Consider the following 17529-nt stretch of genomic DNA (forward strand, 5'->3'; position numbering starts at 1 on the left):
CACAATTTATACTTTTAAATAGCCCGTTTTTAACTTTTTATATTACTCGTCAAAAGATATTAGAGGTCTTTCCCTTATTGATTTTCCTGATACTTTTCCAGTCGCAGGCAGATTGGTGATTTATATTATCTAGATTCAACAACGTACATAGCGTTCAAATGTAGATGAAGAATGGTATACACTTCTTTTAAAGCAAGTAGATGTTATTTAAATAATACATGGAAGGGTTTTTTTTTATCCCCAAACCATGATACTCTGTTTCCCTGCTCTCTTTCAATTTATAAGAAAAAACAAAACTCAAAGTTTTCTAAGCTACAGAGCTCTTTGTATTTTACAAGCTTATAGTAGCACCACTTTATTATGCACATTTTTTTTTAAAATTCAGTTGAGTGCCAGCAAGCTTCCCAATGCTACGCATATCTATATGCAGTCTTACTACTTGGGGAGCTATAGACAGTATAGCTGCTTCCTGTATGTTTGTGAAGAGTATTAAATAAGCTGACATATACTAGTTCTATGCACAGTACTCAAAAAGAGAAAATTGTCCTACATGGAAGCCTGTATCTTTCTTGATTCACATTAATATTTGAGGATTTCTGAACCTTTTATGTTCTTGTAGAGTTTTAAGGTTACTACCTGGAGGCAGACAAATTTGAGTTGGAATTTTGAGTGTATCATTAATATAACAACTTATTATTACACTACGTAAATCAGTACTTAGTAAGTGCTGATCCTCTTTTGCAAGTTCAGAAAATTTCTGCTACAGAATCAGATTCTTTTATCTTTTCTGTGCAAAGAAAAGGTGCTGGAGTTAACCTTTAACTGTTAACTTAGTTAACAGGTCCTATGATCCTGGTTCTTAGCCCAGGCGCTGTTTTGGATGTCAGATACCTGTCATCAAAGCTCTGATCTCTCTCAAGTTCTGGTCAAGTTAAATGTTCATTTCTCTAACCACTTGCATGATTGCATCATTTCTTGCATCATTTCTTCCATCATTTCTCTAACCACCAGTCTGTTCTTTACCTTCAATCTGCTGGTCTAGGATCATGACTATCTGGTTCCTACATGGAAGCCTGTAACTTTCTTGATTCACATTAATATTTGAGGATTTCTGAACCTTTTGTGTTCTTGTACAGTGTTTAAGGTTACTACCTGGAGGGAGACCATTCCGAGTTGGAATCTTAAGTATATCATTACTTATTACTATTGCATTAATATAACAACTTATTATTAAATTACACTATTATTATTATTACAGTTGTGTAACATTTAACTTTGTGCATCCTTAGTTGCCTCATCTGAAAATTCTCAATGGCAATCCCAAGCTCAGAGGTTAGTGTGAAGAATAAATGAAGTACAGCATGTTAAATAGCACAGTGGCTAGCACAAGTAAGTACTCAGGCAATCAGGCAATAATGGAAATATAAAACAAACAGAAGGACAGAGACAGAGAAGGACAGAAAGAGAGACTGACAGAGACAGAAAGACAGAGAGGAACAGAACAAGATTGGTTTAATCTTATTACAGTCCCAAACACTGCCCAAAATAGTAAGGTTAGGAAGTGCTGACTTGGGCAGAATAAGAAATTTATCAGCCACTTTATATGCATTAGGAAAGAAGTTAAATTACAGCTATAATGGCCAAAACCAAATTCTCTGAGATGAGTTCACATTGTGGGTTATTGTTAAAACACTGTGACAAAATATTTACCAAAAAAAGAAATAGAAGTGGGGAATGATGGCTCACACCTGTAATCTCAGCACTTTGGGAAGCCTAGGCAGGCAGATCACCTGAGGTCAGGAGTTCGAGACCAGTCTGGCCAACATGGTGAAACCTCTCTCTACTAAAAATACAAAAATTACCTGGGCATGGTGGCACATGCCTGTAATCCCAGCTACTCAGGAGGCTGAGGCAAGAGAATTGCTTGAACCCCTGAGGTGGAGGCTGCAGTGAGCGGAGATCGCACCACTGCACTCCAGCCTGGACAACAAGAGCAATACTCCATCTTAAAGAAAAAAAAAAAAAATAGAAAAGGAAGCAAGAATTTATATTAGCAACTCCTACTCCTCTATGACTTGAATTCTAGTTGTGATTTAAGAAAGATAAATTGGAAGATGCCTCTCCATCCTTTCCCCTTTAAGATACTTCCTTCTTCAATTTAAGTTAGTGTTTAAACTTGTTCCATTCAAATGAGCCTTCACCACAGTGGAAAAGGATACACAAATATATTTTAAGAGGATTAATGTCAATGTGTTCTAAAACCCAAAAACATTACGAAACAATGTGCTGATGCACTGTGAAAGTGTAAATTGTCAAAAGCAAAATTATCTACCCTTGACATTGTCATTCATCACATCGCCTAAGCAGAATTGCAATCTCAAAGGAAATGGGAGGGGAGGAAAAGTGAGAAGTGACATAAGATGATTAGTTCTGCTCCACAGACACAGGATGCTGGTGTGCTGAGGACCAAGTTAAGCGTCTTAGTTGTGAATTTGTTTGTAAATGTGTCTGTGATTTGCACCATGAGAAAAAATGAAGGAAACATGAAACCACATTTTAGGATTGCATGTGATGGTAGAAAAAAAATAAGCAGGCTATATTTTATTTTTGATATTATTTTCTAACTTTGTTGAGCTTGCAGAATTTCTCCCCTTCCCTCTCCTCCATTCATGCTTCCATATGTGTTCCTGTTAATGTTAACCCCAATACTAAAAACAAAGCAAGCACATCTAAACTACTATAAGTCAAAAGGTTTTAACATTCACTTTCATTGTGGGCTTCTTAAATCGGGGCAGTTTAGCACCGTAGTTAAAAGCACCAACTCTGGGGCCGGGCGCGGTGGCTCAAGCCTGTAATCCCAGCACTTTGGGAGGCCGAGACGGGTGGATCACGAGGTCGGGAGATCGAGACCATCCTGGCTAACACGGTGAAACCCTGTCTCTACTAAAAAATACAAACAAAACAAAACAAAACAAAACAAAAAAACTAGCCGGGCGAGGTGGCGGGCGCCTGTAGTCCCAGCTACTCGGGAGGCTGAGGCAGGAGAATGGCGTGGACCCGGGAGGTGGAGCTTGCAGTGAGTTGAGATCCGGCCACTGCACTCCAGCCTGGGCTACGGAGCGAGACTCCGTCTCAAAAAAAAAAAAAAAAAAAAAAAAAAAAAAAAAAAAAAAAGCACCAACTCTGGAGGCATATTGGCTGAATATGAATCTCAGCTCTGACATTACTCATCCTGTAAACTTGGGCAACTTAAATTTGCTTTGCCTCAATTTTCTCACCTGTTTTTTTGAAATGTTGAGGATAATAATCATTATGAGTCTCATGGAGTTTCAGAGTAGCCTAGGGTGCTCAATTCTGCCCCATGAAGCAGACATAAACAATACTTAAACAAATGAGCAGTGCCGCGTTCCAGTAAAACTTTACTCAAAAAAAAAAAGGAGGTAGGACTGGACTTGGCCAGAGGTCCATAATTTGCCAACTCCTGATTTACATCATAGGATTTTTCCAGCTGGAATGAACTTTAGCGATCACCTAGTTTTACACCCTCGTTTTACATTTGATACAACTAAAAGTCAGGAAGAGAATGTAACTTAGGTGTCACGCCATCTCTCAAAAAATCATACAAGTAGTGTTAAGCAACAACACAGCAGCTAGTTATTGTTCTTCCATGACTCATGGTGTCATTCTCATCTGCAGAGTTCTAGTAATGATGTGTTATTTTCCAGAAACAATTATCCTCCAGAATACATCCAAAACTACCCAATTGTGTTAGGTTCAATTCCCAAAAGCTGACCTTGAGAGAAGGATTTCTGTGCAGATGATGAGAAAGAGGAAAAAGTAAGGCAGGGAAAGAGGGAAAGTAAGACAACGGAGGTTTCAAGCAAGAACCACTTAGAGGGCAGGCCTGAGTCTCATCCTACAAGGAAGCTCTGGAGTGTAAGTTTCTTAAGAATTGTTCTATTCCTCACCTCATAATCATTGGTGATGGGCATCCTGAGAGGCTGCACTAACATAACCATCTTTTGTGTGCCTTTAATAACAGAGAAAAATACATAACCTGTTTAAAGGTAGAGATCAAAGATGCCAGCGGCAGGTTAAATACCTCTTTGAAGTTTCTTGTTTTATCTATGAATTTTCAAATGAACTGCCTATTTTCTGTACTATATCAATGATTGCTTCAGGGTCTTTCCAAATCTTAAGTTTGATTTGCTATCTTCAGAAGTTGTTTTCTCTGATATCTGTTTTATTTAATCTTTACATTTTAGCTTTTTTTAAAAAAATTACTCTACCAGAACTTTTAGTTAAAATAACATCTTAATGGTTTTCTTTTCTCCCGTCTCATTTATTCTTCCCTTCCTTACAGAAAAAATGGAAGGGGACAGCCAGCTTCTCTATGGGTACCACGTACCCCAGCTCCCAAGAAAATAAATAGAACAATTAGATAAGCATCCATTTTATAATTTTTACAGTAAATTCTTAAGTATGCTTCCAGCATAATTTTAAAAGAATCTGAGGTCTAAGTTTTTTTCCCGTAGTCAGCTCAACTTCACACTAAGATTAAAATGATCTACGATGTCATGCCATTCTTTTCAAATACTCTCATGCCCCTTTAAAACTGGAGGTGACATAAAAGACCCTCTCAAATTACTAGTGCCTATTTGCGTAACGTGGTAAACTGCTAGTTTGGTTGTTTATTTCTTTATTGATAAAAATCTTACTGTGTTTTCCCTTTTTTATTTTTACTTTTTCTATTACGCTTATTAAATCATGACTCTCCTTTATTGTTTTTCTACGGCTGCTTTCATAATACTACTGCGGATCAGAGATCAGAGTATCCTGCAAAGCCTGATACTTGTTATCATAACAAGTCAGCTAATCTCTGATAAAAATGATGTAGCAACTATAACATTGCTGATGAAGGATGGAAGGAGCACTAAACCCCAGAGTACCCTACGTCTGTCTACATCATTTGAAATCCTCATCCTGTTATCAGGGATCTTCACAACTTGGCTGATTTTGTAGCCATTTATCTCTTTACTTTAGCTAGATGCTACATTTATGCAAAAATTTATTTCAAACCTCCTATCATCCCCTAAAAAGTGCAATAATATCTTGGCCATCCTTTGAGGTCCATTTCAAGTAGCATGTTTTCAGTAAAGTCTTTCCCATTTACTCCCAGCCAATTCTGATGTCTGTTTTCCTGCAATCTCCTTAGATTATTCTCTTCTTACTTATCTTTCTTGTGACATTAATATTCTGCTGCTTAGAATAATTGTAATCATTTTTGCCATTCTTCCTCCCCCTTCTCCTGTAAGCTTCTTGAGGGGAATAAGATCATAAATTCATCTGTTTGTTTCTTGCAGAACATGTCCACATACATAGAGAGTCAGTATATTCACTGAATTCCTGAATTAGATTTTGATCTCTGTGTCAAAAAGGTGGCCTTGTTGTCTGATGACATTCAGATACACCTCACATCTCATGGCTGCTGATCACCCACACTAGGGACTTCTAACAACCACAGACACTTAAGAGTTGGAAGGGCCTCACTTCAGCTTAAAGTATGAGAATTTATCTTATAGAATTTTGGCAGATAGTTCCTGCCTAATTTGTTTAGTCAACGATTCCCAAATGTTGGCATACCTCCTACACTATTTTTGTCACACCCAAGTACCAACTGCGTTACTACTTTATCTATTTTCCTCAAATTTACAACACATGTCCATGTAATACACAAAATCATCTCCTGAACAATCCACATGCCCAATTCTGGATAAAATGCATGGTTGGAACATACCAAATCCCCAAAGTACTCATTGGTTCTTGTTGATGTATCACTTGTTCCAAGAGCCAATCACTTAATTCTGAGCTCACATTAAAAGAAATTATATTTTAAGAAATAAACATCAGTAGAATTGGTTGTTGGACTTTCTTTCCTGCAAAATACTTTATCTTACAGAGCTATGACTTTGCTTTATGCCACCACATACCACCACACCCTCAGTAGGTCACAGCCCTTAATCATTTTATTTGAAGCTAGAACCAAATTAATCTTCTCAGGAACTAGGAACAAAACATGTCTTCATGCCGTTTCTATTATGAGATAACTATGCTAAAACAAATGAAAGAAAACAGTGGTTATTATCACCTACTCATTAGGTTTCCAATTAAAGAAAATCTTCACTCTGACAGACTTTGACTAGTTATTCTCATTCTTCTGTTTCTGTAAAGAAGCTTTTCTTAATCACAAAACCTTTGACATTTTCAGAATATTGTGAAACGAAGATAACATTAGAATATACGTCATAGTGTTTTGTGAGAATTAAAAAAAGGGTAGAGAGGTTAGAATATAAGTACTAGGGAAGGTCATTTTCTTTCTTTTTTCTTTTTCTTTTCAAGACAGTGTCTCGCTCTGTTGCCCATGCTGGAGTGCAGTGGCATGATCTCGGATCTCAGCTCACTGCAACCTCCACGTCCCGGGTTCAAGCAATTCTCCTGCCTCAGCCTCCTGAGTAACTTAGACTACAGGCAACCACCACCATGCCCGGCTAATTTTTGTATTTTCAGTAGAGACAAGGTTTCACCATGTAGGTCAGGCTGGTCTCGAACTCCTGACCTCGTGATCTGCCCAACTCGGCCTCCCAAAATGCTGGGATTACAAGTGTGAGCCACTGCGCCCACATGGGAAGGTCATTTTCTATTCACAATGACATATATTTTAAATACTATAAACCATAATGTATTTTTATTATTAAGATAAATCATATGTTAACAAAAATTTAGAAACTATCTTACGATTATTAGTATGGGACATATTTAAATGCTTAGGCAATATTTTAGTTCATTTTCACACTGCTATAAAGAACTCCTTGATATTTGGTAATATATAAAAGAAAGCAGTTTAATTGACTCACAGTTCAGCATGGCTGAGGAGGCCTCAGGAAACTTAGAATCATGGGGGAAGGTTAAGGGGAAACAAGGCTCCCACTTCACAAGGCAGTAGGAAGGAGAAACGAACACAAGCACTTATAAACCAATCAGATCTCGTGACAACTCAGGCACTACCACAAGAACAGCAGGGGTGAAACCGACCCCATAATTCAATTACCTCTACCTGGTCCCTCCCTTGACACATGGAGATTATGCGGATTATGCAAATTACAATTCAAGATGAGATTTTCGGTGAGGCCACAGCCAAACCACATCAGGCAGCCAAAAAGGTTTTTGAGGAATTTATTCATTCAAATGTTATTTATTCAACAAATATTAATCAAGTTTTACTATGTAGAAGTGAAGTTAATGCAATTATTTAACACTAACATTATAATATTTTTACTAGTAGTTCTCAGTTACTCAAATATTGAATTTTTAGGACCTTCTATCCCTAGCCATTCTTGCTTATAATTTTATTACATTTTTATATCAATTCCTGCATGTATTTACTTATATTCATCCAGTTACACCATGACTAATTTCAAATAATTTTGAGGTGATTGTTTGACATATGACTATGTGAATTGCTAAAATGTAAGTAGCAATCAACCACAATTGACATGAATATGAGATCCCGGATGTCCTAGATTTATGTATTCATTCATTCATTCGTTCATTCGTCTTTACAGGACAGTTACAAGGACATTTATGTCAGATGGATGTGGCAAATTTGGGTCTCTCTTTTAACCATATTCAAGACCCTATGCTACAATTGATTTATCAAAAAGATATGGTTAGTAATGACACCTATTCTGCCCATAGTAGACATCTTTGACTTTTGCCTGTTTGGGATCCATTCCTCTTCTTTGTAGAGACAATATGTTAAGGATCCTTCTTTGGGTTCTCATCCCTCAACCACCCGTGGTCCACATGGTTTAAATATGGTTTACTCCAGCTTCAGGACCTGAGGTGGGCACAAGACCATTGATCAGAGCAAATGATTGGTTGAATATAGGACTATGATCCAAGCCTTTACATAGTATTTTATCTTGTAATTTTGGTGTCACCAAATTGCTAATCTCAGGGTTGCTAAACTGGAGTAGCTGCTTGCTTGTCATTTTGACAAGAGATTCCACCTAAGAATATGGCCAATTTTCATAAAATGGAATTGAGAAATAAAATAGCTTAAGCCCCTGAATCCACCGGTCCTCAAGCTGCTCATCCTTGACGGTTTCAGTTACATGACCTAAAATTCACTTGCCTGAGATAGTTTGCACTTGGTTTCTATCACTTACAACCCCAAAAGCACTACACATAAGCTTGAAAGAATTAAATGAATAATGAATTATTATTGTTCATCAAAGAGCAAACAAGCTAGTAAGTCAGAACTATTTAGTATTAACTAAAATACTAATTGTAATTATAACTTACAAGTGCTAATATAAGTTAAGTATGCTGAGTATAATACATACACTTTTGTTTTTGGATAATAAAAACAAAAGTGAAATACGGTTTTGTTTCTTGTAGAATTAGCAATGGAATGTTTTGAAAAAGGATTTAAGGGAGGAAAAAAAAAAGAACAGAACACTGCAGTTGGCTTTAGGTGTATCTAATCTGAAAGTGATTAACTCTGCCTGAGGCGGTAGATACCTGAAGCTTTGAAAAACCATCATATGTCCAAGTCCTTCAAGTTTTGGAGACCCCTTGATACATAACACAAAGCAGATTAAAGTCTACATTTTCTATATTGAATTTAATCATGTATAATTATAGGGATGGTATTACATATTATAGACATTTAATTAAACGTTAATTTCAACATCAAAGGTTTTTTTTTAAATTTAGAGTCAATATGTACATTTTTTAGAATTTCAAGAGTTTTGGTAGAGTCTCAAAAGACTTCTTAACCCTAGGATCCCTAACTATGGTGTATAAGTGGATACACAGTTCTGGTAAAGGAGCATCGGGAAAGGCCTTTGAGGTACGTGACCCACATTCCGGAAAACTCCATTTTACACATTGGATTAGCTATATTTGGCCATCTATCAATGGCCATTCCTAAGAAATCAACCTGATAGGGATTTTGAAAAATTATTGCTCAGACTTTGTAATGTTCTTGTTTGTACATCAGTTTTGCTCATTGATAAGGTATACCTCTTCTCCCCACTTTGGGCTTTGAATAGCTGTTGGTAAAAAGAACTTCCTTCCCATTTTATCCTTTTCTAGCATAAAGGATGTGGTGCTTTATTTCTGCCGAGACAGCATATGAATATAATTAGCATCCCCACAGTGTCAGAGCTTAGGTAATTTCCTCATATAACAATTTTACCTCCATTGGAAGCATCACTAATTTCATTTTGTACTCTGAGGCATACTTTTCTTTCTATGCTCTCGAAGATCGATTAATCTGAGGTAGTGCTCCTTTAAAAGATGCCCAGTAACTCAGTTCTCAAAATTTCCTATTAGTCATTTGACTGTTAAAGTGCAGAGATCCTCTGAATGGGCTGAAGTTTCATTTCTATTATATTAACTCAGTGAATAAGAGAAGCTGAGAATGTACAGTAGACAAATATACTGGAGTTTCATTTACAAAGTCACATAGTTGTCAGGAAGGGCCTGAGCCCTTTAACTTTTTAAAAAATAAACTGTGTGATCTCAGAGCTGTTAATTTTTGCTGCTGTTTCCTCATATATAAAATGGGGATAAAAATGATGAACATTTTTACAGTTATATTTTGAGGATTAAATAACTTGCAATAGAGAAAGATTTGGAAGGGTGAAAGGATTTGGAAGAGTGACAAGAGGTCTTATTTTATTATTAATATTACATTTTTAGTTAAATAATCTAAATTGATTTCTATATCATAAGGGTTAATGTGGCTGATAATTTTACAGAAACTTATGTATAGAATTAGTTCTACTTGCTGAAGGAGAAAGTGGACTCAGTAGACATGGAATTTGCACTCCTAATTCTGCACAGTAAAACCTCATTAAGTCATAAACCCATAACATGGAATTTATGTTAATTTAGGAGAAATTTCTTTTCTAGTACCTATGAAGGCAAGGCTTGCTAGACAAATAAAGGGCATTTTTAATAAGCATAGGGGAAAGTATTTAATAAAATTTAAACTACTATAGACATATCATTTCATACATAAAATAAATAAAATGACATTTATATATGATACATGAAAAGGTTATTTAAAAGAGTTCTTATATGTATATTACAGTAGGCTCAGAAAGTCATATATTTGACAATTTGTTAGTAATTGGAAAGTCTGTGCTATTGTATATGCTGACAGTACTAGGCATATATTATCTTTCTACATGTTAGTTCTTTCTTCCTACCCTTTAATATTGCTGAAATTTCTGCACAGTGTTTCAAAAGACCCCAATCAATATTCAGAGCTAAGAGATCTTTTATTCATTTATTTAAAGAATTATGAATTCAAAAGTTTAAATGATTAGGCAAAACAGGTAATACACATTCCATTAGAACCTTCTTCAAAATCATCATTCTGCTGCTTCACCAGCAGCAGTAAGGCAGGGAGGGCTAGCTGGCACCTGTGGACATATTTCATACCTGTTTGTTAACAGATGAAAGGCTATGATATGAACTATCTCATTACTATTACCCCCAGAAAATGAATTGTATTGGTTTTTAGAAAGAGGATCATGGTGACAGAAGGACAGAGTGACTTACTTTTGAACTGTGTGCTACAAACTGTAATACCTGTTCTAAAATGCAAAATCTTTGTAAATGATTTAATACAGTGAACTAGTCCTTCCTTTATCCGAATATTCTGTTTCCTTGGCTGTGATCACACCGCACTCATTTTCTTTCTACCTTCAGTGTCAATGTTAATTTGACCCTTCTGGTGCCTGCAACTGTCCTTTACCAGAAGTTTCTCTTCTCGACCTTCCAGTCTTCCCACTCTGTTCATTCTTCAGATACTTTTGTAATGTAAGTGGATTACATCTTCAGGATCATCAAATATATACTCATTCACTCAAAACATACGTGTTAGATGTCTACTATGGGAACTAGTTACTGGGATACAACAATAACCAAGCCGACAAAAATCACAATTTTTTAAAACTTTCTTTGCATGAAGGAAGATGGATATAAAATGGGTAAAATACAGTTATAATTACACAGTTAGGAATTATACAGAGAAAAAATAAATAAAGAAAGGGAAATACAGTATCAAGATGGAACATGGAGATTTTCCATTGGCCCCAGCCCAGCCCTTGGTTCTGAGCTTCAGGTGCATTTATCAAAATGTCTAGTGTACCTTGGATGGCAAGCAGGTACCCTGAACTCAACACGACCCAAACAAAATGTATCACCCTCATTAACTTTCTTCTGCCACCACCACCGAGTTCCTCAAGCCAGAAATGTATGAGTCATGCTTGAATCCTTCTTTTCCCTCATTCTCCACATTACATCTGTCACAAAGTTTAGCCACTGTCTCCACATGGCTGTGGTCACTTCTCTTCATCTTCACTGTCACTATTATATTTCAGACCAACATCACCTCTCACCTGGATTCTTGCAATAGCTTCCTAACAGATCCCCTACAGCCATTATCATCTTCCTCCAGTGTGATTAAAACTCATCCTGTCACCCCTCTGCTTCAACCTATCAATAGTCTGTAATTTTCAACTGTGTCAACAGCCATTCTTGCCCTTGTCCTCTAGTCTGACTGTTCTTCCTTCATTCTTCATTCATGCCATCCTCTCTTGACTCAGGATATTTGTACATACTGTTTCCTCGGTCTGGAACTTTCTTCCCACAATCCTTCATCAGGCTAGCATAGGTTTGAAATTTCCACTGAAGCGTGACTTCATCAGAAAAAAAGCTTTTCCCAAATCCTCAAATTGAGTTATCTGCACCAATTATGAATTCCATAATCTCCTATCTTTCCCAATTTATGTGTTATACATGTAATAAATTCCATGACGGCTCTTGGCTCCTTCCTACACTACAGTGTAAAATCCAAGAGGATAAGGATCACATGTTTGCTTTTTCCACACCACATCCCCCGGTACTTGTCAAGTAATTTTGAAAAAGATTAGGAGACTGTTACATATTTACTGAATAAAGTTTCCATATTATGTTTAAGGCTAATGGAAGATGGTTGGTGACTTTTTAAATTTGTATTTATATGTTTCATACTGAGATGATTTTGAAACATGACCTGTTAAGAGGACTTACATTTTGCTTTCTCACTCATTTGGGATCATGGAGGATACTCTTCAGCAACTAACACATCTCCAGATTGCACGTTATTGTTCTCATTTTGCATTTTCTGAGGCAGTCAGTCTTGTCGACAAAGTCGTCCAGATAGCTGGCCAGTGTTGCTCCTGTTGTATGACTGAGACTCACTTTAGGTGTAAGTTGACCTTAGTTTTGTAACTAGTAGAAATGTTTTTTGTTTGTTTGTTTGTTTGTTTTTGAGACAGAGTCTCACTCTCGCCAGGCTGGAGTGCAGTGGCACGACCTTGGCTGACTACAACCTCCGCCTCCTGGGTTCAAGCAATTCTCCTGCCTCAGCCTTCGGAGTAGCTGGGACTACGGTCGTGTGCCACCATGCCTGGCTAATTTTTTTTTTTTTTTTTTTTTTTTTTTTAGTAGAGACAGGGTTTCACCATGTTAGCCAGGATGGTCTGTTCTCCTGACCTTGTGATCCGCCAACCTTGGCCTCCCAAAGTGCTGGGATTATAGGCATGAGCCACTGTGCCCAGCCAGAAATGTATGTTTAATTAAATTACTTACTGTTGTTGGTAAAGGATATCCCTGAGATGTTATTGCATAGAGAAAACATATTCTTTCATTTTTTCTCTGTTTAATTGCTGCTTGGATTTTTAATACATCTTCTTCTTCACCCTTCCTTAACTCCCATGAAATGTCTGCTCCTTTATTATCAGGCTAACTTATAATAATGGCACCAATCAAGCAAGAGAAATAAATAAAGGGTATTCAAATAGGAAGAGAGGAAGTCAAATTGTCTCTGTTTGCAGATGACATGATTGTCTATTTAGAAAACCCCATCATCTTGGCCCCAAATCTACTTAGGCTGATAAGCAACTTCAGCAAAGTCTCAGGATACAAAATCGATGTGCAAAAATCACAAGCATTCCTATATACCAATAATAGACAAACAGAGAGCCAAATCATGAGTGAACTCCCATTCACAATTGCTGCAAAGAGAATAAAATACCTAGAAATACAACTTATAAGGGATGTGAAGGACCTCTTCGAGGAAAACTACAAACCACTGCTAAAGGAAATAAGAGAGGACACAAACAAAGGGAAAAACATTCCATGCTCATGGATAGGATGAATCAATATGGTGAAAATGGCCATACTACCCAAAGTAATTTATAGATCCAATATTATCCCCACCAAGCTACCATTGACTTTCTTCACACAATTACAAAAAACTACTTTAAATTTCATATGGAACCAAACAAGAGCCCGTATAACCAAGACAACCCTAAACAAAATGAACAAAGCTGGCGGCATCACGCTACCTGACTTCAAACTATTCTACAAGGCTACAGTAACCAAAACAGCATGGCACTGGTACCAAAATAGACATATAGACATATGGAACAGAACAGAGGCCTCAGAAATAATGCCACACATCTACAACCATCTGATCTTTGACAAACGTGACAAAAACAAGCAATGGGGAAAGGATTCCCTATTTAATAAATGGTGTTGGGAAAACTGGCTAGCCAAATGCAGAAAACTGAAACGGGACCCCTTCCTTACACCTTACTCAAAAATTAACTCAAGATGGATTAAAGACTTACATGTAAAACTCAAGACCATAAAAACCCTAGAAGAAAACCTAGGCAATACCATTCAGGACACAGGCATGGGTAAAGACTTCATGACTGAAATACTAAAAGCAATGGCAACAAAAGCAAAAAATGACAAATGGTATCCAATTAAGCTAAAGAGCTTCTGCACAGTAAAAGAAACTTTCATCAGAGTGAACAGGCAACTTACAGAATGGAAGAAAATTTTTGCAATCTATACATCTGACAAAAGACTAATATCCAGAATCTACAAGGAACTTAAACAAATTCACCAGAAAAATACAAACAACCCCATCAAAAAGTAGGCAAGGGATATGAACAGACACTTATCAAAAGAAGACATTTATGTAGCCAACAAACATATTAAAAAAAGCTCATCATCACTGGTCATTAGAGAAATGCAAATCAAAACCACAATGAGACACCATTTCACGCCAATTAGAATGGGGATCATTAAAAAGTCAGGAAACAACAGATGCTGGAGAGGATATGGAGGAATAGGAATGCTTTTACACTGTTGGTGGGAATGTAAATTAGTTCAACCATTCTGGAAGACAGTGTGGCGATTCTAGATTCTAGAATAATCTAGAACCAGAAATACCATTTGACCCAGCAATCCCATTACTGGGTATATACCCAAAGGATTATAAATCATTCTACTATAAAGACACATGCACACGTATGTTTATTGCAGCACTATTCACAATAGCAAAAACTTGGAACCCACTCAAATGCCCATCAATAAATGTGGCACATATACACCATGGAAAACTATGCAGCCATAAAAAAGTATGAGTTCATGTCCTTTGCAGGGACATGGATGAAGCTGGAAACCATCATTCTCAGCAAACTAACACAGGAACAGAAAACCAAACACTGCATGTTCTCACTCATAAGTGGATGTTCAACAATGAGAACACATGGACACAGGGAGGGGAACATCACACACCAGGGCCTGTTAGGGGCTGGGGGGCTGGGGGAGGGATAGCATTAGGAGAAATACCTAAAATAGATGATGGGTTGATGGGTGCAGCAAACCACCGTGGCAGGTGTATACCTTTGTAACAAACCTACACATTCTGCACATGTATCCTAGAACTTAAAGTACATCTAAAATAATAACAATAATAATACTGGCACCAAATCTATATCTATTCAGTCTTTATACCTGAGTGCCACTAAACCTTATTTGTTTTCCTGTTCATTCATTATGGCTTATTCATTAAAACACTACTAATATTTATTAATCACAGCCAAATATACTACACATGTATTTACTTCATTCTAGAACAATCCAATGGAGAGGGTATTCTTTTCCTTCTCAGTTTTCCAGAAGAGGAACCTGAGACTTAGAGGTTAAATGACTTTCCTAAGTTACAAAGTTACTAAGTATTTGACCTGGGTTTTGAACCCAAAGATTCACCTCCAGTTCTTTTATGCTCTCCGTTTACACTACACTGTTTTACTTGCTGAGATGCAAGCTACTTTCGTTTTAACTCTTTGCCCCTCTCTTCCTTAATTTTCTGTATATAGTAGACCTTTAATACAAACTTGTTTCATCACTCCCTGGGCCATTATTATTATCATCATCATTATAGATGGGTGACAGTATTTGTGGTTTGTTCTGGCTGCTGAATTTTGTTCTTTCAACCCAAACTGAAGCTAGCCTAGGTAGAAGGGGCTGATGCTGCAGAAAGAACAACGTGAGTAACTAAAGGTCAGAAGGAAAACCCTATTTTGAGATGTGTTAGAGGTTCGAGGGGAAGGGGAACATTTTAGGGCTTCATCATTTGGTTACTTGGGACTAAACTGCTTTGGGAATCTTCTGGACATCATGCTGATAATATCCTAACCACCCCCCACCCGTCGCTCCACTCCCCCGCCATCATTCTACTCAGCTGGTGCAAAGGATTCTCACTGTGTATAGGAGTAAAGAGAAAGGAAAATCAGCGGTTTTCCTTGGCCATAGTTCTACATTCTGAGGTAACGCTAAACCCAAGTAACTACAGATGGGAAACTTACAGACCTTCCTGCCTCCACCCTCGTGTGTATGTGTGTGTGAGTACGCGCTCGTGTGTCTTTGGATGGACTCCTATGAGCCTGGGAGTCTAGTAGAGCGCCGCGCGGCATATCAGCACTGTGTTCACGGTGCTGGGCTTTACCTGTTCCTAACCTAGAAACTCCTCTGGTCGGTGAAGGAACTCAGCTTTCTCTTCCTGTTTATCATCCAACCTAGAGGAACTGTCGGATTCCCCCCTTTCACAGCCCTCCCGCCTCCACACTTCCCCTGGAGTCATCCCCACAAGCTGCCCCCAAATGACCCTCTGACCAATGTGGGGGAGGGGAAAGGTTATCAGAAGGTAAGTGGGTCAAGAGTGCAGCACGGAACCGGACCCTGAGAAGCCCCCAGGGCTGCGGGGACCGCAAACCTGTGGAGCTACACCCGCCACCTGCCGCCAACTCTGCGGGCAGGCGACCCCTCCTCTCCGCAGGCAGTGGCCGGGGCTAGCTGGTGCGGTCCGCGCGCAACTCCACCCGCAGCCGCCACGGGCTCCGCGGGCGCCGGGAGCTTGACCCGCCGCAGCAAAACACTGGCAGCGGGCAAGGTCGCTGACTCAGGAGACTCCGGAATCTCGGCTGTCTAGTTCACCGGTTAGGAACGCTGACTCTGAAATCCAACCCTGGTCTCACCTCATGCCATCTGAGTGACCTTGGGCAATCTCCTTGGCTTCAGTGCGCCAATTTCTAAATCTATAAAATGGGGACACTGAAGTGATAGCTAAACGCTAGAACTGTTGCCAGAATTAATGAATGCAGCGCGATAGCACGCAGTAGGCACTCACTTAATAGTGACCATGATTGGCAGCAGAATCGACAGGCTAAGCACTGGGGTCCAGAATAGAGATTTGAGCTCCGGCCTTTCCAGTTCTTCACCCAGGGTGGGGTCGGGGGAGGGGTAGCGGGAGCAACTACTCTACCCGCCTCTTCCCCCGTTCCAAGATAAACTCAGGAGTACCCGGAGAGCCACTGGTTAGGACTCGGGTTCCTTCGGACGGCCCTGTGTCCCCAGACTCGTAGCACCTCGTGCCGCCCGTGGCGCCTCTCTTTCCCGAGAGCGGAGGAAAGACTTCTTTTGTGAATTGAGTATCTCCCTCCCCCAATTCCCCACCCCAAGCTTGCTGCCTCCTCCGGGTCCCGGCGGCCACGGCGAGGCGGCCTGAGCTTCGGGAGGAAGGGAAGAGGCAGCCTCTGGGTGTGCGAGTCCCCTGGGCCCGGGGAAGGGAAGAAGAGGACGAGGTGGCGCGGAGACCGCGGGAGAACACAGTGCCTCCGGAGGTGGGGGGGCTCTTCCTCATTTTGCCTGCCTTCTAGGGACCGCTCGGGCTTCTTGTATTCAGAGGTACAGCCCCTGAACCGCCGGGAGTCCCTGTCCCCTGCCCGGGCCGAGGGGCCGAGGGGCCGGGGGCACCAGCTCAGCACGCGGCCGGAGTGGGCGGCGAGCGCGGGCCCGCGAGGTAAGGAGGGATGGCGGGAGGGGAGTGCGCCTGCACGTGTGTGCGCGCGGGTGCGCGCAGCGGAGGGGGCGCGGGGTCCCGGCCGGGGCGCGTCCCACCCGGCCACCTGCCCTTCCTGTGCTGTGCCGTCGCCCACGCCCTCCAGTCCCCCGCACCTGCGCTAGGGCGCTCGTCACCCGCATCTCTCACGCCTCCACGTCCCATCTCCCCCTCATCTAAACCCCACCCTGCCCACTAATAATTCCCACTGC

At 39.7% G+C, this 17529-nt stretch overlaps 1 protein-coding gene across 2 annotated transcripts in view; it reads left to right on the forward strand.

The window, feature by feature from the left end:
- The first annotated feature begins 17139 nt into the window (after positions 1 to 17139).
- Positions 17140 to 17529, forward strand: part of LOC105480797 (gamma-aminobutyric acid type A receptor subunit beta2) — a 276867-nt gene continuing 276477 nt past the window's right edge. For both annotated transcript variants that reach the window (XM_011739964.3, XM_011739966.3), the window contains exon 1: positions 17140 to 17278. The gene's annotated coding sequence lies outside the window, so the exon portion shown is untranslated. The remainder of the gene's footprint in view (positions 17279 to 17529) is intronic.

This window comes from Macaca nemestrina, chromosome 6, assembly GCF_043159975.1.
Source record: "Macaca nemestrina isolate mMacNem1 chromosome 6, mMacNem.hap1, whole genome shotgun sequence".
NCBI classification, from domain to species: domain Eukaryota; kingdom Metazoa; phylum Chordata; class Mammalia; order Primates; family Cercopithecidae; genus Macaca; species Macaca nemestrina.